Source organism: Pezoporus occidentalis, unplaced genomic scaffold, assembly GCF_034315485.1.
Source record: "Pezoporus occidentalis ecotype Australia unplaced genomic scaffold, CSIRO_AGI_Poc_V1 ctg31, whole genome shotgun sequence".
Taxonomy (NCBI): Eukaryota; Metazoa; Chordata; class Aves; order Psittaciformes; family Psittacidae; genus Pezoporus; species Pezoporus occidentalis.
In genome coordinates, this window is record NW_026915052.1 from 373,408 (window position 1) to 399,269 (window position 25,862).

The window sequence follows — 25,862 nt, forward strand, 5'->3', positions numbered from 1 at the left end:
GATTAAATTGAGTAAGTAATTTTTAAGATTAAAAGACTTGAAATAGCTTATTTTTAAAATATTTCCAATGTCTGTTGTTCCTTTGTATCCATCTCTCTGCCCAAAAATCACATAATACCACAGAGTTTGAAACATAAGTAGATTTCAATACTAACTGTGCAAGAGTCTGGTTTAGGGGCAGGAACAGTAAATGTTTAAGAAATATCTCGATTTGAAAAAATTAACCAATTTCTCTACCTATGAATATGGCAATGAATGAAATAAAAGCCCCCCAAAACAAAGCACTTCAATTACCAAACTGTGAATTTCACTGGGGAGTTTCTGAATTCTCTTTTTAAAGCCCCCACTTCTCCTAAAATTCCCTACAACTCCCTTTTTCCAGACAGAAGCCAGAGGAATTAGAGGGCAGTGATTTCCTGACAAGGTGGCAGGGTTGGAGGGGGAACCCAGATCTGTGTGTCCTTCTCAGTTGTCTATTTTTATTGGCAGCAGCTAAGGAAGCTGAATTACCCATGTGATGCTCTGCAGACTGCATGCACTGCAATAGCCAAAACTCTTGAATGTTCATACTTTGCAGTGTTTCATTGTGCCTTGTAAAAGCTGTGGTGAGTGGGTACCTCATTAATACTAAAGGATCCTGGGTTTTGTTTTGCAGCAGTCATCAGCTGTGACTTCCATCTAGGTAAGATGCTGATTTCCATGTGGTGCTGTGCTGCCATGATTTCTTAGCTTTCAGGCAGTCTTGCCTTAGTAGTGGGAAAATTAAGCCCTTATGTGCTCTCACATGATATTTTCTTCTGTTCACATTACGCTTTTTGCACTATCTCAATTTAATTTGCCTTGATTTATGGTTTTCTTCCAGAAGCCCTTTCCTATAGACCAAAGCAATGAATTCAGTGTGAGGAAGACTAGACCTCATTTTTTTCACTCAGAGAAATAGATCACAGAAAAGGAAGCCTTCAAAATGCTACTATCCATCTCTTTACCTGATTAGTATATAAAGAATACACTACAAGAGTAAGGGCTGAAGAGTTAATCTCTTACATTAATCTCTCCCATTACATTATATTAAGTAATCTCTTCCTCAAATGACTATACAATGCAGTACTACTAGTAAAATAAATTTCACAGCAGGATTTTATAAGTATTGTAGCCCTTGAATAATTTTCTTCATTTAACACCATGACAAAATTGCATCCCAAATACTAGATAGGCATCTGCTCTGGAACTTCCTCAGACTGGTGGGATTGGTGGCTCTCTATACAGCCAAAACATTCAACAGAAAGATTCCTCAGTTTTCCCTTATCACGCACAATTATGAGTTTTGACTTCAAATACTTATTCTCAGAGTATTCTGTAAAGATGTCCTAAATATATATGTTTCCCAGCTTGACTGTGACTTCAAGCAAATTCTCTTGTCTGAGGTGCTTGGTAAATTATGATTGAATTAGTGAAAGTACAATAAAGCAAGTTGCAGTGTTTAGATACAATAACCAAAAATAAAGTCAATATAATCTTCCAAAGTAGGACAGCTTTTCAGTGTATTCGTCACTATGGAATTTAACAGTTGATTCCAACTTGCATTTTAACAGCAGACTGACATAATTGTGAGTCCTGGTGTGGTACTGCTGAGCGTATTCAGGTTGGAATTACTAGTTAGAGAGATCCTGCTTAGCCTTGTAGTTAAAACATGGTAATAGTTTACACATGTGCATGACAGTTGTTAATAACTGTCTTTATAATCACCTTTGGATTTCTCTTTTCTTCCTCACTCAACACCATCTAAAAAAGAAAATCAGTATTAGAGGTCAAGGCTGGGAATTAAAAATCAAGACTCTTGGCTGTTTGTTTTTTTTTTATATTATTTAGCTAGTTTTGCCAATGAGGATGAACAGATATTTTTCAACATGCATGCATTTTAAATAGATACTTTCTTAAAATTTATTTGTTTGCCTATTTATTTGTTGGTAGACAATATACTGTCCTGGATGTGTTTACAGATCATGAGGAAAAAAATCTCAGAGGTATTTAAGAGAATGGAGAGTGCTCAAACCTGAGAAAGTATGCACAACAGTTTTTGTTCTGACTGAAACGTTATTTGCTTTTGGCAGTAGTTTTTGCATGTGACCTCTTCATTATTATGTGTTTCCTTAGTAACCACTTCTAGTCATCACATAACTTGAGGTAAATGGTTTGCTTTAAATTGTCTGTGCCTTAGTTTCTCCAATTGGGGAATGGTTGAGAAAAATCGTCTACTTCCCAGGGTATTGGGAGGCTTAATTAAGTGTTTATAAGGTGCTTTAAGACTTTTGCATAAAATGCATTACGGATGTGTAATGTAACATTATTATTAACATATATTCATTAGGGATTGTAGTGATAGGACAAGGGGTAACGGGTTAAAACTTAAACAGGGGAAGTTTAGATTGGATATAAGGGGGAAGTTCTTTACTGTGAGGGTGGTGAGGCACTGGAATGGGTTGCCCAGGGAAGTTGTGAATGCTCCATCCCTGGCAGTGTTCAAGGCCAGGTTGAACAGAGCCTTGAGTGACATGGTTTAGTGTGAGGTGTCCCTGCCCATGGCAGGGGGGTTGGAACTAGGTGATCTTAAGGTCCTTTCCAACCATAACTATTCTATGATTCTATATATTGCAAATAGTTTTTTATCTCTGGCAATTTTCCATTACTTTAGAAAATTAGTCTAATCTAAAATATTGGCCAAACAGACAGAATTGCTGCAATTTCTTTACTAAAAGTTCAATGATGGTGTTGTGTTGCCTTTTATTTTCAACAATCTTCCCTTAGTCTCCCAGAGACACAGAACTCGAGCAGTGCTTCTAATTGTTGGCTTCAGGCTAAAACTTTTGATCACTTTATTTCTGCTACTTTTGCTTAAACTCACTGAATGAAAAGGCTTGATAGTATTTTATACTGTCTAATTCTTATTTTGGTGAATATGAAAGATGAATTTGACCTTTTGAATTTTTAGTCTAAACTTTGGTAACAGGGAGCATCCTCATTCTTGTTTTCATTCATATTAATACTGCATCTATCTCTTTTGCCCTGTAAAAAGCTATTAATATTGTTCTATTAACCTCTTTCTAAGTAATAATGACCTTTCCCCTGAAAATGCAATTATTGGACTTTCTTTCCATAATAAATCTCATTTATGAGAAAGTTTGGCCTTGTACACTTTCTTCTCTGCCATTTTCTAAAAGAAAAAAAACTGCTCTATTTTCAAATAAGGACATTATTTTTATTCAGAAAAATATTTTATAATGCATGCACTTGGTCATAATTTGAGGGGAGGTGATGTCTGATTCACCTATGTCTCTGCCTTTAGAAATAAAAAAGCTGGAGTGACAGTGCTCTTAATTTCTTTCTTGCTTGGCTTGGGTCTGGCTGTTTGCAGCTGTAGTATCCTCTAGTTTGCAAAGAATTGCCAAGCAGGTCAGTGAGCTCTTGCTAACGACCAGTTCAAGTGGTCTCACCTCCTAGTCCCTTTCTGCAGTGAAAGAGGTGTTGCCTCTTTCTGCAGTGTTTGAGGTGTCACCTGCCTCTATTTTGCCATTCTCCTGAGAGGAGAAATGCTAGACACCTCCTCTTGTGTTGGCAATGTGAACTTCTGGGAAGCTGAAGAGGTGGCAGGTAAAAAGCTCTCGTATTCCTGCTCTTAGAGGTGCTTGTTTTGTGAAGGGAGATGATGAAGAAACTTTCTTGTATTCTAAGTAATACAAAGGTAATAAAAGCATCTGTAACCTCTCTACATCCTTGATGAAACAGTGTCTGTAGCAGAGGGATTTTCTTCATTCCAGTAAAACAATGCTAAAAAGCTGTGTAGAAAAGCATTATTGTCCTGTTTCACTTCCGGTCCCCACTCTCCTCTTTTTGGAGGAGTTTTCAGTTGCTTGAGGTCAGACAGCAGGAAGGTTGTAGCAACTCTCTCTCCCTGGCCATTTCCTTTCCTAATCATAAAATAATCCTTAAAGAAGAACTGTGAAAATATATACAGTTTTCACTTCCTATGTAAATAGGAAAAACATCTATAAGCACATGTAGGTGAAGTACAGTTTTGTAGTTATAGCTCTGGGCTGTAAGTGGATTCAGGGGCTTGGTGCATCTGATTTTTTTTTTTTGTTGTAAGTACAGACAAGAAAAAGTGTGGGTTTTTTGTTTTTTTTTTTTTTTTGTTTGTTTGTTTTTTTCTTTTACTAGACCCATCAAATTAAATTAAAAATCATGCACTGAATAAAGGCAGCAGTTACAGATTGTACATTAGAAATCCAAAACCAAAGTTCAGCTTTTTGAGGGTTGCAGAAAAATGACAGAAAATGGCTGTCAAATTTCTAACATGGACAGAGAAATTGTCCTTCCATGTTCTTTCTCCACCCATCTTCCAAATCAGACATGCTACCAGGAATGTTTAATGATTTCAAGCAACAGAAAAAGGACTCTGTGCCACGTAGGTAGGTAGACATGAGGCATACCATATGCACAATTTTAAGATGAAGAATTATTTTTTAAACTTTGTTTTTCTAACATTTGTTTGAACTGCATTCTTCAGAAAACTGCATCTCCTTTACACTTCCTGGCTCTGTGACTCATCAAAATTAGCTGTGTTAGTCACATCAAATGATGTGTTTCATAGAATAAGACAGGAAAAGCAGCACACTGAGTCATCGTCATAGGGGAAGTTGGCTGCCAAGCCACTATCAGACAACATAGGGAAAAGCAAGCATATTAAATGATTGGGGTCACAGAAACACAGCTCAGTGATAGGAAATCATTTACAATCAGGTGAACATGAGCCTCCTCATCTTTTTAGTCTGTTTTTAAGGAAGTAAAACATGCTATCATGATGCTTACCTGTCAGCTTCCGTCCCCTACTAACTTTGTAAGCCATTGGCCACTCTTAATCAGATTTGTCCAAATGGTAGAGATCTCAGAAATATGAAGCTCTTAATGCAGTTCCTAAAAGTTGTTGCTTCTACCAAGCAGGGACATGACTTTTGCACCTTTCGCAGCAAAGGGCTGTAATGCTGGTTCAGCTGTTGCCTGCTCCGTGCACTCTGCTGAGCTGGCCATGATCACATCCACACTGGCTGGTTTGGCAGTGCTTTTGTGACTCTCAGCTCAGCAAAACACACCCGGCTCCTTGCCCTGCAGTCACAGAAGGATCTGGGTGTGTCATACAGCTGGGTTATCCTTATGGATTTGAGAGAGGAAGTGGAAGAATGAGGTGGCAGCGGAGATTTATGTGGTGTGGCACGAGACCTGGTGATGATACACATTGACAGAAAGAGGTGTTCAAATAGTCAATTGCAATATAAAGCCACTGCAAGTCAGGATTCATTTCACTGAGTAACTTGTTTATAAAACAAGACCCTGTGCTAGCTATTTTTTGGAAGCTTTTTCCTGGTGAAAATCTTTAATTTCTGTCCAGATTCAACGAACTCCTGTAGTTTAATTTGTAAGCAAATTCTTGAGTGCTCAGGTTATGCTCCCTGCTAGAGACACTTCAATTTCTGCTTCTGCTTCAAAGTCAATTGAAAACAAGTCCCAGTTTTGACAAACTGGATTGAGGAGTGGAAGTCCCTATTTAAAATGCTGTAAGTTTAATGAAAATGAGTAAGTGGCCAGAAAAAATAGTTTGTGCTAATTATCCCTCAGCAAGCCAATTAGTAGACGTGTACTGGCTAGCCAAACAGCCTGCTTGCAATTCCAAGCTATAGCAAGAATTATCTTTCGCTTGCTGGGGCGTTACACAGGATGGTGAGAGAAGAGCACTCATAGGTGAACTGTGGATATAGGACAAACATTTGTAAGACACTGGGGTTTCATTTGTCTTACTTCTGATTAAATAACATGACTGTTTTCTCAAAGTTTTGACAATATCTTTCTTGAACACTTTCAAATTTGTAAAGGGAAACAATGATAACAAAAATTATCACAATTGTTTCCTTTCTTTTTCATTTCCCCCCCCCCCCCCCCTTAATTAATTTTTAATAAGTGTCCACAATCTCTGGATTATTTGTTTAGGATGGTGATTTCCAAAGAAGGTTACCCTGTTTCTTATTAGAAAAGCAACAACTATATTTCACCTTCTTAATTATTTCTAATTTTTAGTAAACTCATGAGCAACAAGTTAAAACCTGACAATTCCTTTATTCTAGCATATTGAGGTGGATTTGATTTTCTTCTTATTACCGTAATTTGCACAACTCTTCAACAGGGCAGAGGAGAAACAAAGGCACAGGTGCACATAAACACCATAACAATCTGTACTCCAAAAATATAGAAATAGGAGTTGTCATGCTGAAGAACCACTATTGGTATATGATTCAGTTACCAAATCAAACTGATATTCCTCATCTTTTTTCCTAGTAACTGGTTCTTACCTCTTTTTTTTTGGTATGGATTTTTCTGTGCTCTGTTCTGCTTTTCATAGTGTTGTTGAGAGTGGAATTATCAACTGTAGTGTGTGCCATGTCAATTTACATCGGCATACTGTGGGCTTTTCTTTCCCAATGCCATCTATTATTATAATCTGCCATAAAATAGCATCACATTCACTACATGAGTCATATTTCTAAATTTTATCTGACAAAGATTTGCCAAATTGTTTCTTTAATATAGAAATTTGGGGGAACACTTTTGCTATTGGACTTCTGTATTTGTAGGGAAATAACTACATTTCATATTTTTTAGGTGAGTGCTTACAAACATGAGCACATTTACCTTTCGTTCTAATAGCATACAGATGGGAGGGATAAGTATTATATTCCAAGGGTCTATAGGAGATGGGAAAAGTTTTGTTGCACCTGCAGATCCAGTTTGCAGGCACTGCTCTTTAACTGGTTTCTATTCTAGGATGCACTGACTAGGAACTAGCAGCAGCTTCTACCTCACTACACAGAGGTCCAATAGTTAAAGCTACTGGGACAAAAGGTCTGTGACTGCTCTAATTTCTTTTCAGGCTGGTTTGTCTTACCTAAATGGTGAAGTCTACCCTGGATGCCTTGATGAGAAAGGGCAGCTCTCACCTCCTCTGGTGAAATATTGAGTACAAACACATTAAAAATTCTGTAGAAGCATATGAGGAGGGAGAAAAGCAATGAGCACTGAGCTACACAGTCCCTAAAGGAAGGACCTCCCAATGTTTCTTTTGTTAGTGAGCTCAAAGAAGAATTGCAAGGACTCTGGCTATCTGAGAGTGAAGGTGGTGAAACAATAGCAATGTCATCCTTCACTCTGAGCATCACTCAAAAGTGCTTTTCCACTAACCTAACTGGGAACTGTCAGGTACGCTGAAGTCATGGGGGAGGGAGCACTAAGAACTTGTATTTTATACTACTATGCTTCTATCACTTATTTTAAAAAAATATATTACAACTTCAAAGCACACAGAACAAAAATATAAAGCTCCTGTGACACTCAGCCAGCCTTTTTTTATTCTTTCTTTTTTTTTTTTTTTTTTTTAATTTGTGGTGGAGAAGAAGAGGATATTGATCTTTTTTAAATGTTTGGAGTCAACAATAATGTGATTGGCTTCTTTTTCTTGCGTTTTCTACTGACACTGCTATGTGTTGGTGGGATTAACAAGGCAGTGTCTAGAACAGTGGTGTTCTCTGGAACACTTTCAGTTGGCACATCTGGCTGCTTTTTCTCTTTTCTAATTTCATTTAAGCCTTTGGTTGTGTTTGGTTTTGGAAAATCAACCTGTGACTCTAGGAAATATCTGCTTTTCAGTAATTTTTAAGAAAGCAGGCTTAATCGGGTTTGATATTGCCCTGTTCTGACAAACACATATGTGCACACACTGCATCACTGGTTTCAAAATTCTTCTCAAACTACACATTCTGTCAGCAGACCATACTCATGGTGACCCCTCTGGATTTTGGTATCAAATTCATATAAAAAGAAGTTACAATGACATCAAGTGTTTTCCTGACAGCTCTTGTTCTGAATGTATATGTAGTTGCTGTAGTAATGTCCTTTGGTAACTGCTTCGGAGGGTAACTCCTCCTACTCCCCACAAATTTCTGACTGTAATATACTATTGAGCCAGCTCACACAAAATTGTCTCTGATCATCAACCTTAAATATATTTATTTTACTTCCAGCAGGACAGGTCTGTGGCCCCTCTTTTATATGTCACATCCTGGCACACTTCCTGCCCTTGTAAAACATTATTTCAATACCTGTGAATATGTGCAGTATGATAGACCTCCTTAGAGTTGCTACTGCCTGTATTGAAAATTGAACTCTCAATATTTCTCTGAGAGCCTCAAACATGGAGAGTTAACACAGTGAACAGAGAACATCTTCTTGCCCCTGGAAGAGAAAAGGAGTTGACTGAGGCAGAGGCTAAGAATCAGCACTGTGTAGCTCAGAACTGAAAGAGAGAAATGAAACCAAAACCTCCTCCAGCATATTTCATCCTCTCTTCTCCCTTTTCAGTACCAAACTGTATTGTCTTAATCTGGGAATGTGATTTATTTGTGAAATATCTAGTGGGTGGCAGAGGTGGGGAGCAAAGCTACTCAAAGCTCCCCAGAGCTGCTGACCGAGGTAAATAGTGTGTCATAACACATTTGTCAAATAATAATGGAAACCGTATAAAACATATAGGAGAGGGAGGGGAAAACCCCTTCCCCTCTGGGAAGTTACTGAATATTTCAGCCAGTTTATAAAAGTATGTGTACATGTGTTTTGAAGGGGGGAGGTTTTCCTAGCTTCACCACTGTGAATAAATCATTGGCCTGGGATGTCTGAGCAGACAAGTGAAATGGATGAGCGCATTACTGATCAAGGAGGTGGTATTCCTGCCTTGGTTAGTTTGAGAGAGACCACCCAAGCACTGTGGGACTAAGATGAGACTGTAAGTTGTGCCTGTGGAGTTCTGAAAGGCTCAGGCTGCAGCCTCTGACATGTTAGGAATGTCAGGAACAAAATAAAATTGACAGTATTTCCCAAACAGCAGGCATGACTAGTGATTCGTCTGAAATGGCTTTGTTCAGAGTTATTTTTTTGCCTTTGACTGGCTTGCTAGCATAGATAAAACGAAAAAACAAATAAAAAAATGGCAAAGGTGTAGTAATTTTGCCTTGTTGGAAATAAACTGATGTTTAGGTGCAATTAAAAAATATATGTATAATAATGATGTTTTATGTACATTTTTCACTATTTACCACTAGTGTCTCTCAGAACACAGAAGCCCAAGTCTAACGGTCTCATTGACATTAAGAAGAACCTTGTATTGTAACCGACTATTGTAACTGAAGTCAGTGGGAATTACCTGTGGAAAGAGATACCCATTCCACATAGAATCATAGAATGAATAAGCCTTGCAGAATATGGATGAGTGTTACAAAAAAAATACCAAGTTAAAAGGAGCCTGAGAGAGACAGTATCCTTATAAATATATGTATAATTAGAACTTCAGAATTCTTGAAAGGAGATCTAAGTTTTGGAAATATCATCTTTCACAGGAAAACTTCTTTGAGTGTTGATCACCTTTTTATATTTACGCATGGCAATAATGATTGAAGGCTTATCACTCTACATATAGTAATGAGTTGGATGAATTCTGGACTATAAGAAAAGCCAGTAGGAATCAAAAGGCAAAATATGAAAGGTGTCTCTATAATAAAATATCCTGCAATAGCAATCCATCAGCATCTGCCGTCACATGTGGCCCCCACTGTGCTAGGTCAGCCATTGGTTTGGGTTGGGGGTTGGGCCAGAAGTTGTAATGTGAAACCTTGGAGCAACTCGTCTTTAACACCAGTCAGGGGATTCCACGACAGAAGGGTGGGTGATGCTGGTGGTTTGTAGATACTTCACCTCCCATAACCAATGTCCCAGTGGGGTGTCAGTTATATTCCTGGCAATGGGATCTTCGGGGTGACGTAGGAGGCTGAGATGCTGAACAAATGCCATCACTAAAGTTCCTGTATCGCATTTCTCGGGAACGGAGATGTTAACTCCCCATGTTTAAACCAGATTTCAGCTTCAGCATTCATATTGTGCCTACCTAAGTCTCCCCTGAAGTTTTGATTTGATACAGTATCATTCATTTGGTGCCTTAAAAGGTAGAGTGCAACATTGCTTCCGGCACTGTTGAACATGTGCTCTGCTGACTTCTGCCATCGAGAGATTATTTTTCTTCTATTTTTTAATTTTAAGGGGAACTAACTCAACTGGAGTTCCTACTCTCCCTGGGCATGGGCTGAACAATTGGTATTTGTGCTGGAGAACAAGGCTGCAAGAGACTGGAAAGAATCTCTCTCTGCCCAAAGCCTTAAGGCACCCGAGCAACTGATCTACAGCTTGTACTATAAACTGTCACAGCTGTGATCTCTGCATGAGATTTGCAGTCCATGGATCTGCCCCTGCTGTGTTCCCAGCCTGCTTAAAGCACTTCACTGCATTCCCAGCATGTCCCTACAGAAAGTATTGCACATCAGGCTGGGGGCTATCTGGAGGCTGCTTCATGGCCTTATCAATTCATGTAGACTACCCACAGCCTGGCCACTGGTGGAATGACTCTTCCTTGTTTCAAGTCCATTCTTGGAGGTAAATGTTGTTATATAGAACTCAAGGTGCTCAGCTACTATGGTGATTATTGCCATAGCTGTTAATCAAGAACTAGATAAAAGCCAGAAATTGTTGAAATACAAGGAAAATTTGTTATGCATAAGAAAATTTATACATGGGCTTATTACTGCTGCAACTGCATGAATGTTATCATTAAGATTTCTACTGCTTATATCTATTCACTGGGGCTAATTATGCCATTCTTTTAGAAGTTTAGCAGTGTTGCAACTGTACAGTGTGGAGAGAGGACAGCAAAGAAAGCTGCCCTGAACAGCAGCCTGCAAAGCAGCTGGGTGGAGAGTGTGAAGGGAGGACTGTGGTGCTGAGGAGGACCTTCAATTCTGTGAATCCTCTTAACCTCTGTTTTCTGTCATGTAGGGGTTCTACACCACAGGGTATTTCACTGGGGAGCCTTCTTGATGTATCTGCTGGTGCACTTTGCACTTCCTCAGCTTTCATACTGTAAGGCAACCCCAGTGTATGAAACACATGACTTATAATTCTGCAGTTAAATTAATATGTAAGAAGTATAGTGTTAAAAAAAGGGCTAGAAAAGACTGATTTGTTGTTGAAAGCATTGTCTTAATGCATATTGTTGAAAGGATTCTTGTATACAGAGAAGACAGGTTTCCTTGACATAAAGAACAGGCCTTGATCCCATAATTATTTTGGCAGGTGCTTAATTCCCAAAGTGTGAGTTATCCTATGAAATTCAATGCACATAGTGAAAAGAGTGGGAAGGGAGGAGGAAGGGATTACATATGTTGAGAGAAAGGCAAGAGGGGCTCTCTGAACAAATGGGGCTGAAAGAGGAATTGAAGGAAAGGAAGGATGATTGGTGGATGAGAATAGGAAAGCAATTTAGATCTGAAGTTGAATCAGCATTTGCTGACATGAGCATGACACTAATGGAAAAGATCTGGGAGAAGAATAGTTATAAACTAATAGATTTGTTCTCTTCAAAACATTCTGTATGCAGGTAATAACATGTAGATTTTGTTTATAGCAACATCTTTTGATTTCAAAGAGAATTCACGGTCAGAAACAAGGAATGCCACACTCACCCGTTTTTCTTCTTCCTCTTGCTTCTTGAAATTTATTTCTGGAAGTCATTAAAATTCAGATCCCATCATTTGTAACAGAAGACGTGAAGTGTTAGGTACAGTACTTGGAGTATATGTTTGTTAAAATGAAGGAAGAGACTCTTCCAACACTTTGGGATTTTATGAATGATTTACATCTGGTGCTAAAGTTCATAAATGAAACGTGGGAGAACCAGATGCTTCATTTCTTGACTGCAGCGTGTCTGCACATACTGATGGTGAATTGAAAACAGGAATGTCTCATAAATCAAGAAGATCTATTTTTGTACTCTTGATTTCTATTCCGAACATCCATATAACACCCAAACAAATGTGGTAAAATTGGTTCCTTGAGAAACCCTTTATGTTCAGTAACAGTGTGGACATGTTAATAAAAAAAAAAAAGAGAATAAAAAAAGGAACCAATCTGCAGAAGAAAAAATGGTCAGAATGTGCATCTGTACTTAGTGATCAGCATGGAAGTCACTGTTTAGCAAGAAATACTGAATGGAACTGCTAGGCAAATTCTGGCAGCTGTAGAAAGAGCTGTGGTGTGTAATAGGGAGACATTTCACAACTTTTGGCACTGGGGGAAAAATAAATTAAAAGCCAAATTCTTCCTGCAATTACTGACATGCCAACTGAAGGAAGAATCTGGAATATGGAGATTGAGGCTTACGGCCGTACATTCACAGAGAGCTGAGTAAAATTCAGATTTTGTGTAATTTTTCATCAGTGCTGTGGAATGATGCTCTTTGCCTACTCTCCTTTCTTGCTGACATCTTTTATTGTCCTAAGAACTGCAAGCAATGCTTGTCATTATGTTCAGGTGTCACTAAAACTTTTGTAAACAGTTTTTTAAAAAGTATTTACTGACTTCTAATGAACGAATAAACACAAGTATATCTCTCTACAGGTTTGGGCTTTTTTAATAGAACTAATAGATTCAAGTTATCCTCCCTCATCCTTCCCAATTCCTTGATTTCATAGCATATGTTTATCCACACATTTTAAATTATTATATTACAATTCCAAATCTGTCTGTGAGAAATTGCAGGGCACAGATAATAAGTTTGGATGAACAAGTTTTTTTGTAGACAAAAAGGTTACCAAGCACCAGCTGATGCATGGTAGCTTCCCACGTGTGTCCTTGCCTCCAACAAATGCCTGGTAATTGGCATGGGCTTAGTCCACCATGCAGGTGTGTGAGGCTGATTTGACTATGGGGGAATAGTGTGCATGCAGGCAGTTCTTGCAGCTCAGAAGAAATCTGTTACCTTGTGGTATCTTGTTTGTGTGTCTAAGCCCTGGATGTGCACGCCTTCCTAGTTCTGTTAACAATTGAAAACAAACGTTTATTTAAATTTATTTACACATCCTACACACAGAATGAGTGTAGGTGTGCTGGCAGAAGGGAGACTTCAAGAAGGATTTCATAAAGGTGAAGGAAGGGGCTTAGCAGCTAGGTTTCAAGGAGGCAACCTAAATGCAAGGATCGACATAAGACTGTGGAGGCATTCATTATGGTATCAAGGTAGGCCCTGCTGGCAGAGCAAGTGGCATTTGTGAAGTCCCAGAGCTTACCTAACTTGCAAAGGCAGGTAGGCAGATTGTATAAACACATCATTAGCTTATGTATCTGCTAGTACAATGTTTCTCTTGTGGAAGCCAGTGGAAGTTTTGCCTTTCATTTCAATGAGCACAGGATCAAGCTTTTCTAGGGGGAATATTCCCCCTATTACATCCTGGGCATTGCCCCCATTTCCAAACTGAGGTGGAGTTACTAAAAATGACAGAATTGCTCTGTATTCCTCTTAGTTACCTTGCTGCTCAAAATATGTCCCTGACTAATACAATTTGCTATATGTCATAAAACACAAAGGAAAGAACTTTTCATGCCAAATATCAGAAAAGCACTCTCTTCTCAATGGCAGAAGTAACAGAAATGATGTGTTCATTTTAAATTCCTTTCATGTAGGTCCTAATAAAAGCTATTATAAAATACAATTGTGTGGAGACAAAAAGAGAGATAATATCACTATAGCTCAATATAAAATTTAAGTAATTAAGACATGAAATTTCTATTACACAATTTACTATTAATGCAATCTGAATAATAAAATGTTTAACTATTTTTTTTTATAGTGCCTTTGGAAAATATTTGATGTTGAAATATTGCTAAAGATCTAAATTCCATATTACTTAAGAAGATGAGCAGAACTGTAAAATAAGCTAGATGAGTTTTCCAACTAAGTCTTGTACATATTTTAAGATGTTGACGTAAATATGGCACTCTGCCATGTAATGGATTCTATATGAAAAATGTCAGTTTCAGGTGATATTGATGGTGGCTGTAAATAAAACAGGACATATTGAGTGAACTGTGGAAGTATTTCAGCAGTGCAAGCTAAGGAGCTGCATAATAGTTCTGAAATTATGTAGGCAGAGTGATGGGTCCCAAGATTAAAACAAAAACATCCATAAAGGTACTAGAAAACAAGGGTTGCTTAAGCTCTGCATATTTCTTTCAGCTTTCATAGTGGTCTTTCATCTTTCATAGTGTGTCCTCTTCTCTGGTGAGCTTTCAGCAATGCTATTGGTAAATGGTTAAGACAAAAGCTCAGTCTAGGCTTTGTCTAGTCGAGTGAATATCATAATTCAGTATCCTTAATAGACACATTATTTTCTTGTGTGCTGACGTAAGCATGACAAGCACAGGCATGTATCGGCACTGCCTAGTAACACTTAGCAACATCTGCTCTCTGATCCAGCCTTTTTACTTCATTTCCATGTGATTGTGTATGTTTATTTTCTAGCTTAAATCTGTGGCAAACAACTTGCTTTCGACCATGTCCATCTCTCCATGGAACAGCATTCTCCTGAGCTGCCGGAACTGGTAGCACTTGGTTCAGTAGGTGGCACTCTTCCCCTTAGATCAATGTGAACTGTCGTATCAGGTGTTACATGATAGGTGAAGCAGCAGTGCTGCAGGAAGCTAGACGACAGACCCACAGCTTGCACTGCTGGGATGTCGGGAACTAGCGTTTGCCAATGCCCAGACTGGAGTACATCCTATATTGAATGCAGTCTGTGTGGTTTAGGGAGCATCTTGGCTTGTCTGCCATAGTGGCACCCTCCATACCAGCCCATGCAAAGGACAGAAGAAGAACCTATGATGTGGTCCATCTTTTACATCTGGGCAATATTAGGCCTTCAGTTTAGGATCCAGTGCTGCCCAAAAACACTACACAGGGAAAGGAAATAAAGCTTAGTGGTCAGTAAGATGCAACTCTGATGTCCAGAATATTCTTCAGGCTGGCACTTTGAAAGAAAAGCTTACTGCTCTTGCTTGGTAAATCTTAGGATAGATTATTTGCAAGGCCTTCAAAAGCTGATGAGCTATGGTTCCATTTATAGCAATTTTGTAGTTCTCAGACCTTCATCAGCCGGGCCCCAGATGCCTCAACCTGGGCGCCTGTGTTTATAAAGCTTTAGTCTTCACTGTGCCTTAATTTCTTGGCTGTAAAATGGAACTGCCAAGACTTACATATTGTGGCTTACAAGCATGTGGTAAGGCATGAAAATGTTTGTGATGTATTTGGCAAAATAATGAAATTGAGCATTGTGCTTATATTTGTTTTCATGTTGAAGAATCTCTGTATGAAGTTAATGTCCTAGACCTTTGGGTTCTCTGTCTTTTCCTATTGTCACGGCTTGTTTCAAACTGGGCTGAATCCTCCCTGAAGCCCCAGACAATTATAAGTCGGTAAGGAGCAAATATATGTATGTAAACATATGTGTATGTATGCATGTGTGTGTTTTTGCATCATATTCTGGTCACCAAAAAGAAAACCAAAACAAAGGTGTAAATAGGCCAAAACGGAAAGGCAAAGTCATCACAATCTGTAAATGAAGCACTAATAAATGGCAGGCTCTAATTTTGAGATTTTTATTTCTGTTGTATTTAGTTTTGTACATCATCATTTCTTCTCAAAATTGCTAAATACTTTAATAAAATTTCATAAATCACTCAGCTATTTACATGCTTTAAGATCAATCACTAAAACGACTAAGAAGTAGATGTTGCACAGGTTAAAGTTTAGCATAGACTTTACAAGCAGGAAGAGTTGCAGGTTTATGATTCCTTACTCTCCCCAGTATCTCATCCCATACATAGTTTGATATTTGACATATAAATTATTCATTAATAGTTTTTAGCAATCAGTGAATTAGCCACTTGCAATTAAAAAATTTGACCTCCTCTTCTTGCATTTAATCTGGGTAAAGTCAGTACCATTGCTGTCTGATTTGGTCTTGTCTGTTTTTACCTGCTGTAGGAGCTGTTTTGATCCAAAAGTGACAAAACCACCCTAGAAACCTGAAAAGAAGAGAAAAGGTAAGTCATATATATGTATCTCTATATGTGATAGGAGCAGGACTCAGACCACCGCATGAACTACGTTATTTCCACACTATCTACTATAGTTAGGAATAAAACTTGACCCTTTACTTGTGACAAACTATTTAGAGTGCCATACAGAAAGATAATGCAAGCCATCCAAATGAAGAGCAATCCTTTTGCAAAGCCACCAGGAATGTTTAGAAAGCCAGATCATACTCATCAAACATTCTGACACTTCTTTTTTGGAAAAGCAATGTCATTTTACAGTAAAAGACTCTTCTGCCCCTTTACCAAACTGGACCTAAAACAAAAGGTTTCGTTTTAGCATTTGACTTCAAACTAAATTAAAAATACTCTTTGAAGATGTTTATCAGACATTAACAATTGATCTTGCCAAATACCATGTTCTTCATTTTGCCAAGACTGCTTTTCTTCACTGCCTCACGTTTTTCTTTTCATCAGGCCCAAACTGCTGACAGAATGTCACTCTAATAGGAAAAGACACCATTTGGAACAGTTATTTATATAAAAAAAGACCATGTTAGAAAAGGGTTAGCCGTCTAAATGGCCACGTTCAACAAGGCACAGTTAGGGTTGCATTATCTCCCTCCCTGGAGCCCACGTGTGAATTTACGCTTAGAAGTGGGATAATTTAGCTTTATGTGTACCTTTTTTCACTTGATCATTTAAATAGTTAATACGTTTCATTTCTTTTTTCTTTTTTCTTTTTCTCTTTTCTTTCTTTCTCCTTTTCTTTTCCTTTTTCTTTTCCTTTTTCTTTTCCTTTTTTTCTTTTCTTCTTTCTTTTTCTTTTCTCTTTTCTTTTCTTTTCTTTTCTTTTCTTTTCTTTTCTTTTCTTTTCTTTTCTTTTCTTTTCTTTTCTTTTCTTTTCTTTTCTTTTCTTTTATTTTCTTTTCTTTTCTTTTCTTTTCTTTTCTTTTCTTTTCTTTTCTTTTCTTTTCTTTTTTTTTCTTTTCTTTTCTTTTCTTTTCTTTTCTTTTCTTTTCTTTTCTTTTCTTTTCTTTTCTTTTCTTTTCTTTTCTTTTCTTTTCTTTTCTTTTCTTTCCTTTCCTTTCCTTTCTTTTCTTTTTTATTTTCTTTTTCTTTTCTTTTCATTTTCTTTTCTCTTTTCTTTTCTTTTTTCTTTTTCTTTTCTTTTCTTTTCTTTTCTTTTCTTTTCTTTTCTTTTCTTTTCTTTTCTTTTCTTTTCTTTCCCTTTCTTTTCTTTTCTTTTCTTTTTTCTTTTCTTTTTCTTCTTCTCCTCTCCTCTTCTTCTTCTTCTCCTCTTCTTCTTCTCTCTCTTCTCTCTTCTCTCTTTCTTTTCTTTTCTCTTTCTTTTCTTTTCTTTTCTTTTCTTTTCTTTTCTTTTCTTTTCTTTTCTTTTCTTTTCTTTTCTTTTCTTTTCTTTTCTTTTCTTTTCTTTTCTTTTCTTTTCTTTTCTTTTCTTTTCTTTTCTTTTCTTTTCTTTTCTTTTCTTTTTTTCTTTTCTTTTCTTTTCTTTTCTTTTCTTTTCTTTTCTTTTCTTTTCTTTTCTTTTCTTTTCTTTTCTTTTCTTTTCTTTTCTTTTCTTTTCTTTTCTTTTCTTTTCTTTTCTTTTCTTTTCTTTTCTTTTCTTTTCTTTTCTTTTCTTTTCTTTTCTTTTCTTTTCTATTTTCTTTTCTTTTCTTTTCTTTTCTTTTTTTCTTTCTTTTCTTTTCTTTTCTTTTCTTTTCTTTTCTTTTCTTTTCTTTTCTTTTCTTTTCTTTTCTTTTCTTTTCTTTTCTTTTCTTTTCTTTTCTTTTCTTTTCTTTTCTTTTCTTTTCTTTTCTTTTCTTTTCTCTTTTCTTTTCTTTTCTTTTCTTTTTTTCTCTTTTCTTTATTTTCTTTTCTTTTCTTTTCTTTTTTCTTTTTCTTTTCTTCTTTTCCTTTTTTCTTTTTTTCTTTTCTTTTCTTTTCTTTCTCTTTTCTTTTTTCTTTTCCTTTTTCTTTTCTTTTCTTTTCTTTTCTTTTCTTTTCTTTTCTTTTCTTTTCTTTTCTTTTCTTTTCTTTTCTTTTCTTTTCTTTTCTTTTTTTTCTTTTCTTTTCTTTCTTTCATTTCTTTTTTTCTTTTCTTTCTTTCTTTTCTTTCTTTCTTTTCTTTTTTTCTTCTTTCCTTTTTTTCTTTTTTCTTTTCTTCTTTCCTTTTCTTCTTTTTTTTCTCTTTTTTCTTTCTTCTTTTCTCCTTTTTAACAGATTTAACATCTTATCCACCATACTTTGATTCCTTCATATATTCACAGCTACTACGCAGTAAATACTTATTTATTCATAATATTACTTTGTGGGAAAGATGTTATGAAAGATGTGTCCTTTTGTATGAGATAGGGTTGGGAGGTCCCCCCAGATAGTAGTGGATAGAGATATGGAGCATACTGAGTATGACATCGAAGGAACTGTTTAGAGAGTCAGAAGCACAGAAGGAGAATTTGGAGATTTCATAGAAGAAGGATGACTGGTTATGTGAAAAGCTATTTAGGGTCCCAGGGAGACGTAACAAGATTCAGATCCTGAAATTTTCCTACTAGAAGAATAGAACAAAATTTAAGAGAGGTTTCAGTTAAGTTTCAGTGGAATGGAGACTGCAAATCTGATTGAACAGGTTCAAGAAGTAGGCTACATGAAATTAATTCAGCAGGAAATTGTAGATTATGTAGACAGATAGAAATTCAATAAGCTTGGCAAAAGAGAGAAAAGCAGAGGCTGAATCATAATGGCAGAAGTAAATACAACAAAGGATAGACATACTAAAGTTAAAAGACACCTCTGGCCATGTACTTCATCAAAATTACCATAAATCAGCACAAGGGATTCTAGTAAGAGCTGATTATGTTCCTGTCAAAAGTTCTCATCTTGGGACTCATTTATGCTCTCATCTCTCCCTTAAAATTTCTCTTCTGGAAACTCTGTAACAAAATTTATCTTATTTTTTTTATCAAGTTTATTAAATAGAACAATTTAAAAGTTTGACCTTATTGCTGGATAAAATAAAATTAAATTTTCCATCTATACTAAAGAATTCTTAAAGTGCAAGGTAAATATTTTTTAATTTTTTTTTTGCTATGCCTCTAAAACTTCCCCTATTCATCATTTTTAAATGGTAAGTAACATGGAATTTAATCTATGTAGAAGATAAAGTGAAATTCAGATAAACAACAGCATAAATCATTAATCTTGTTATTCTCAAGCAAACACATTTCAGTTATTAAAATGAGACCGTTTATATGAATATTCTTGTAACCATATTTTGCCCACCCTTGCCCTGTTTTGCTGGAACAGGAATATATATGATGGCTGTCACTGGATGATTTTGAAAACCTTAGTGGGGAGGGAAAATGCAGTTTTTTGCCAGCCACACCCTAGCTAGTTCCACCTGGACAGCTTGCCCGCTTTCAAGTCTGACAGCCTGCTATATTATGTTTTCATATTATGTGTCCAGCTAGCTTAAAACTTGAATCTGGGATCTTATGGCTTGTGTTTATACGATAGTGGGCTAGCATTCAAGATAAGAATTCACATTATGCATTCCACGATGTGCTGTGTCAGTGCTGCAAGTCCTGAGTTGGTGCATCCTCTAATTATCTTGTGTTCGTGCAAAAGTCAGTCACAGAAGTGAAACTTGTCCAGACAACCCCCTCCTTACTTACTTTGCTCAATCTTATGACACTAACTACCAGCTTTGCTTCCAGAGGTTTTCCAGACCTCTGCTGTTTCTTTTTGGTCTGCCTGTCTTAGTCTGTTATTTTTCTCTAAGTCAACATACCCAAAGCAGAGCCAAAGAATGCAAAGATTATCCACTTCCAAAATCTTTTCTCCATGGACAGACCATATAGCGTCTGCTGATGAATGACAGCTTACTGTTCATTCTCATTACAGTAAAGTGTAAATCTCCTGACTGACTAGGCAAACTGGGAGCTTCTTTGCCCTATAAACTTTCTCAAGTGCCTGCTGGAGGCAGGCGGTGTTTCCCCAATCACTGTGCTTTGCTAGCAATGTCTGAAAATGCAAACTAAACAAATAATCATAATGTATGTAGCACATAACTGGCAGGAAGGATATGTTTTAATGTAAATTGAGTTAAAAGTTCTCAGGCTGAATTGCCTTAAGTAGTTAGGAGTCAGCTGATGGTGTATAATAGCTGCTCAGTCTTTTTCTTGCTTCTTGGTGCAGACAACATTGATTGGCTGGGCTGATTATAGCCCTGCACATCAAAAAGGTTTAAGCTGTTCTTAACACTAGAAAATCGGCTCTTGTGTGAACAGACTTAATGCATGATAAGCTATATGGTGTAGACAAATTTTGTGTGCTTGAAATTGAAGTGAACTTTGTTTGTATGACATACCCATGTAGATATGGCCGATAGCTGTTAGTCTATTGCAGCTCATATTTATTGCTTGCAGTTAAAGTAAAAATCAGTGGCATGCAATTTTATTGAATTCAGGAAAAAAAAAAATATTGTCCTTCTGCCAAAGTTTAAGTGCTACATTTTTTCATTAGAATTTAACAAATGTTCATCTTAAAATAGACTGACAATGGGTCAAACTGTTCCACTTTATCTGTTATGAACTTAAAATTTATCAAAGCTAGTACTCACTCTTCCCAGAGCAATTTGTATTTTCACTCCTGGATTTAACTATCAAGTTTTCCTTAGAAACTACTGTTTAACAGCCACAACATCCTAAAATACTTGAAAAAGATCACTGCAACAGTTTTCTACTTTCAGCTGCCCCACATGACATGTTATGTAGATGCTTTGGGGCATTCTCATCGTTTGTAAATCTTTACCTCTAATGCAGAAGTGTAGTCTTTTTAGGGAATATTCTTGACTAAGATAACTGATGCCTTGTCTAAAGTCTGATATCCCTCTTCATGTTGGCCAGTAATGACCATTCCCTGAATGAAAGTCAGTTTGGAGTATATGCTAAATCTTCCTTCCCCCTTTAGGTTTGTATTCCACTTCATCGCTTACAGGCCCTCATCTTGAACAGGGACCCTTCTTGCTGTCGTAATATAATTAATGGTAATACTTGAGAAGGTAAGTGTGATCCGGTATGAGAAAGGGTATCTTAATCTTGCCCTCTCATGGTAAAGTATATTAAATCCAGGATTTAAAAAGTAGACTAAGCATTGATGGGATTAAACATATTACATATCTTTAAAGAAGGCACATTTATTCTTCAGTGTTTAGTGCAAAGTCCCATGCTGAACTAAATCCGAAAATGAGATGTAGATTCTGGCATATCTAAAAACGTCCAACTGGATCTCTTGGCTCTTGCTTTGATGTGGCAATATTCTTTTAGTGCTTGAACAACATCTTGGGTAGAGGTGAAAATATTACACAGACCCTTTTAATTTCATTGTGTTATTTATAACAATTATCTAAGTCAAATTAGATGTAAATGGCTACTAATCTTTGTGTGTGTGTATGCGTGCCCAACAATTCCTAAATGCCACTAGGAAATTAGAGTAATTTTGATATTAAAATGATTACTACCACTTTTGTAATAAACTCATGCGACTTTAGAAGTCTGTCCCTGATATCTTTCATGATTTAGACATCACACAAGCTATAATTGTGCTATTAAAGGAAAGAGAGCTAATCTTTTTGCATTTGAAGTAAGCCCTCATCATCAGACCCGACAAAGCCAGACAGATCAAAAAAGAGTAAAAGAGAGCATTTAAGGAAATTAGTACAAGTGTCAGTTAAAAGGTAAAAATTAATGCACTTATTATTGAAATACAGTTGAAACCTACATTCTTTTCATTTCTTTGATATTGCTAAAGCATAAAACATTCAATTAACTTTCTATTGTGTTTGGGGGGTAGTGAGGAAAGGCAAAGCATTGTCAGTGAAGTGTTAGGTGTGTAGGTGGCGTGTGCAAGGCAAAAATGATTAGATATGAGCAGAGGGTACAGCAAAGGCTTTTTGACTGGCTTTGCAGTTGACAAAGCCAGTCAACTCCTGTACTGTGTTCCAGGACAATGTTCTTGCATGTATACTGCTTTTCCTAAAGATACAGTACGGAGCCTCTGAGAAGGTAGCATGCATTCCTTTCATCCTCACCAGGGAGTACTTATTTTCCTGATTATTATCTACATCATTGAAACTTGCATGGTTGTGCACCTCTTCCCTAATAAAAGTGAATACAGATAAATTGATAATATTTTTAACCACCGAATAATAGTACTTTGCAACATAATTGAAATAGATACATTTAATTTGTACTTACCCTCAGCCATAAATATGAATTCCCATAGCTGTATTCTTGTATTCTTTGAAAGCTGTTACTAACAGTGCCGATTTGTAAAAACTGATTTAAGATATTTCCAAAATACATCCTTGATTTACAACTGTTATATATTGGCAACACCGAAGCTGCAAATAATTTGTAGTAATGCAGTAGTTTTTCCCATCCTTTGTGCTTTTTAAAGGGAAAGCAGCTTCTTTTTCCTTTTTTTTCTTTAATGAGAGCACTATACTGATGTAGAATATACAGAGGGAAAATTTTAAAAATCCTATAAACTAGAAATCCCTCTGAACTCATTCAGCTGGCTTGTTAACAAAACCTTTTTAATATATCGATGATGTTTTCTCTCTAATTCCACCATCCTTACAATTTATTTGAATTTCAGTAACATTAAAAAGATGCCGTAATGTTCAAAATGCTTTAATTAAAAGAAGTATTTGCTAATTGGCATAAAATATCTGTGTGATTATTTTTCCATATATTTATGATTTTGCAGTAAGAGAACAGCTGCTAAATATTTTCTTACATGCTGATTTTACTTAATCAACATTCTTCTTAATGGAGGCGACAAAAGTTAGAAATTGTGTTTTACAAATGTGTTCCATGAAAACATCAGCATGATGACAAAGTCAAGCCCTTTGGCGTACAAATGAGCAGGTTTACTGCAAAACACTTCTATGTAGATAGGAGATAAATCTTAGTTTAAAAATCCTTTGCAATATTGAGCACCTTCCAAGCCAAATGTGTACTAGCATTTAAAGAAAATATTACTAGTTTTAACACCCAAACTCACTCTATGTTTTGATTATTATTCCTATTAATATGCACATGATAGAAGTTAATGCCATACTGACAGATTTAATGCTTTGTAAATGTGCTGAATTCAACTAGAAAGGTAAAAGCAGCCATTACCCTAAGACCTAAAAGAGAGACACTAATCAGCTGCTTTTTTCCTCCTATCTTTTTTTGCAGATGGCTGGGAATACAGGTTTTATTTAAAATGCAAGGCTGGAAAAAGCTTAGCCACAGGAAAAAGAAAAGGTCTTGACCTTTAAATATTGATTCTGCTCTATCGATTACAAGAGATGTGGGGGAGAAACTTTTAAAAAATGTAACCCTAAAAAAAGCACAAAACAGATTTAGGTAAAAATTAGCCTGAGATTTGTTATTTACAGGACTAAAGAGTTACAGAATAAAATGCAAAGTGGAGGGAGACCAGGGCACACGTGGGCTCCAGAGCTGATGTTCAGGCCTTATAGACTCAGAAGCCAAAAGCCCTATGCCTCTCCTGGCAGGAGTGCTTTGTCAGAAGGCTATCCTGTCTGTGGAACCTGGGATACCCAGCAAGATCAGGATCTACATTTGCTGGTAAATTCCCTATTATGGGCAAAGGGGCATGTTGTAAAAACTTCCTTTCTTTTCAGCCATGAAGAATAATAGAGCAAGAAGAAAAAGAGCCTCCCCAGCCACTGACAAGTCAGGAGAAAAGATAACAAACAAGGTTATAACCTTACCTCTTGAACTGAACTTTGAGAGTGAAGTGGAAAACTGGAAATTACCTCTTGAACTGAACTTTGAGAGTGAAGTGGAAAACTGGAAATTTCAGGGACAAACAGAAAGACTACTTAGGACAATATTATCCAAGAGAGGCTTTATTAAAAAGGCCCTCAAAATCCTAGGGCAAGTGAGCCTATGTAGTACAACTTCTTTAAAAAAATGTTAAATGTACATTAATTCTGAAGTTCCTGATTTACTTGAGTAATTCTCATTGTCAAAGAACTGAAGCAATTCTACAGATCAGTGAAAGGAAGAACTGCTCCCTAACAGTGTGCCAAAGCCACAAAGAATTTACTATAGATATGTTGAGAAATGGAAATATAAAATAAACACAGAAAAAGCATGTAATCCAAGGCAGTAACATGTATTTTAACGTAACGCACTGCTACACTTTCAGCATATCTGCTTAGCTTTTCCACACTGCATAGCCCAGGCTGCTGACGGGACTTTTCCCATTCTTTTGCCAAGAAAGCACAAAATGTGCAAAATTGTTTCTTTGCATATTTTCTTATAGACTTGTAGAATTTGACTCTCTTAAGGATATTTAAACTACAGAGTATTTGTTAAAGAACTTCTAATCAACAAATTCTGATTTGCAAAATGGGCAGATGTAATAGGACCCAGTCAGGAGACCTACTGTTCTTTCCTGCATATCATACATTATCTTTTGTGATGTTCTTTTGCAGGTATGTTCTCCTCACTGCGCACGCAATCTTTCCGATGACAAGCAGAAGGACTATTGTATGACTATTCAATCTGTCCAGACAGAAGCCACAAGTAGAGTCACAATAGGGTCAAACACTGTATTCAGGTGAGACAGAGTTAAAAGTTATGCATATAAAGTATGTTTCAGTTTTAGCAATCTGAAGTAACTTTTAGAAGCAACCAAGAATCTGGACAGTCGGTGTATAGAGGATATGACCACACAGGAGCTAGGCATGAGTGATCTGGGACAGTGGTGTATGGGATGATTACGTCTTGTGAAAAAAAATAGGGTAGATTGGTCTCCACAGGTAACACAGTGTAACATGACTGTATTGCTTCCAGTGACCAACTGTCTGAGATCTCTGCATGGAAATTCAATGTTCCATATAAAAAAATATAGCCTAAGCTATCATGCTAGGTAGTCTGTTGGTATTATACTGTTCCTTCTCCACTGCTCTTACTTCATTATTGCTGTCTATAGACAACTCTGGGTAATATGTTCTCAGATATATTTTGTTAAAAAGGTTCTCTGGATTTTAAAAACCACATTTATTTCAAAATTATTCTATTCTAGAGTTTTTATTAATTTCAGTATCATCAGCTAATTCTGCAATCAGTGATCCGCTTCACAGTGGAGCTTTAATGCTAACAAACATTAAAACAAATAAAATAATTTTGGTATAGAATCAAAGATGAAATCAAATAATTTAAAGATGATTTTTTTTTTCTTACCAATGTTTACTTCTGCCTGGTTTCACCCCCATCAGAAGAAATCTATGAAGTTTTAAAAGTCTGATAATTTACTTTGTATAACAATTCAGAAATAGGACTTGTTTTTGTGTGTGCATACTAAATGACAACATCTAGGACAGTTGATTTCATCAATAATACACTCCCATTGCAGCAGTTAGTGACAAAAAATGTTTCTCAAGGGAAGTAAATATTTACTTACCTATTTATAAACTTTCTCAGTGCTTTTTATGAAGCTCCTCAGCAGCTCATGCAAAATAAGCTGGTAAATTAGAAAATGCTCTACATAAAAATGGATATTAATCTTTTTCTCTGTTTCACCTGTCTTTCAAAGAACTAACATAAGGAACGTGTAAAAGTCATAATGCAAACTGAGGAACTCCAAATCTCTTTTGGGTTTTGCTTGTTTGCTGAGTTTTGGCTGTCATTGTCTCACCCACATGCTCTGTGGTCTCCGCAGCGTACCTGGAAATCACATTTACTGGCAGGGCTGATGGGCTGGGT

The 25,862-nt window shown here is 36.6% G+C and overlaps 1 protein-coding gene and 1 long non-coding RNA gene across 2 annotated transcripts in view; one reads left to right on the forward strand and one right to left on the reverse strand.

Annotated features, from left to right (window-relative positions):
• The window catches only part of VRK1 (VRK serine/threonine kinase 1), a 342,112-nt gene that overhangs the window by 186,532 nt on the left and 129,718 nt on the right, over positions 1–25,862 (forward strand). The window lies entirely within an intron of this gene.
• On the reverse strand, positions 23,485–24,540 carry LOC134168451 (uncharacterized). The gene is made up of 2 exons (XR_009966553.1): positions 23,906–24,540; positions 23,485–23,860 (listed from the first exon to the last, which is right to left on the reverse strand). It is a non-coding gene; the product is annotated as an uncharacterized LOC134168451 (long non-coding RNA).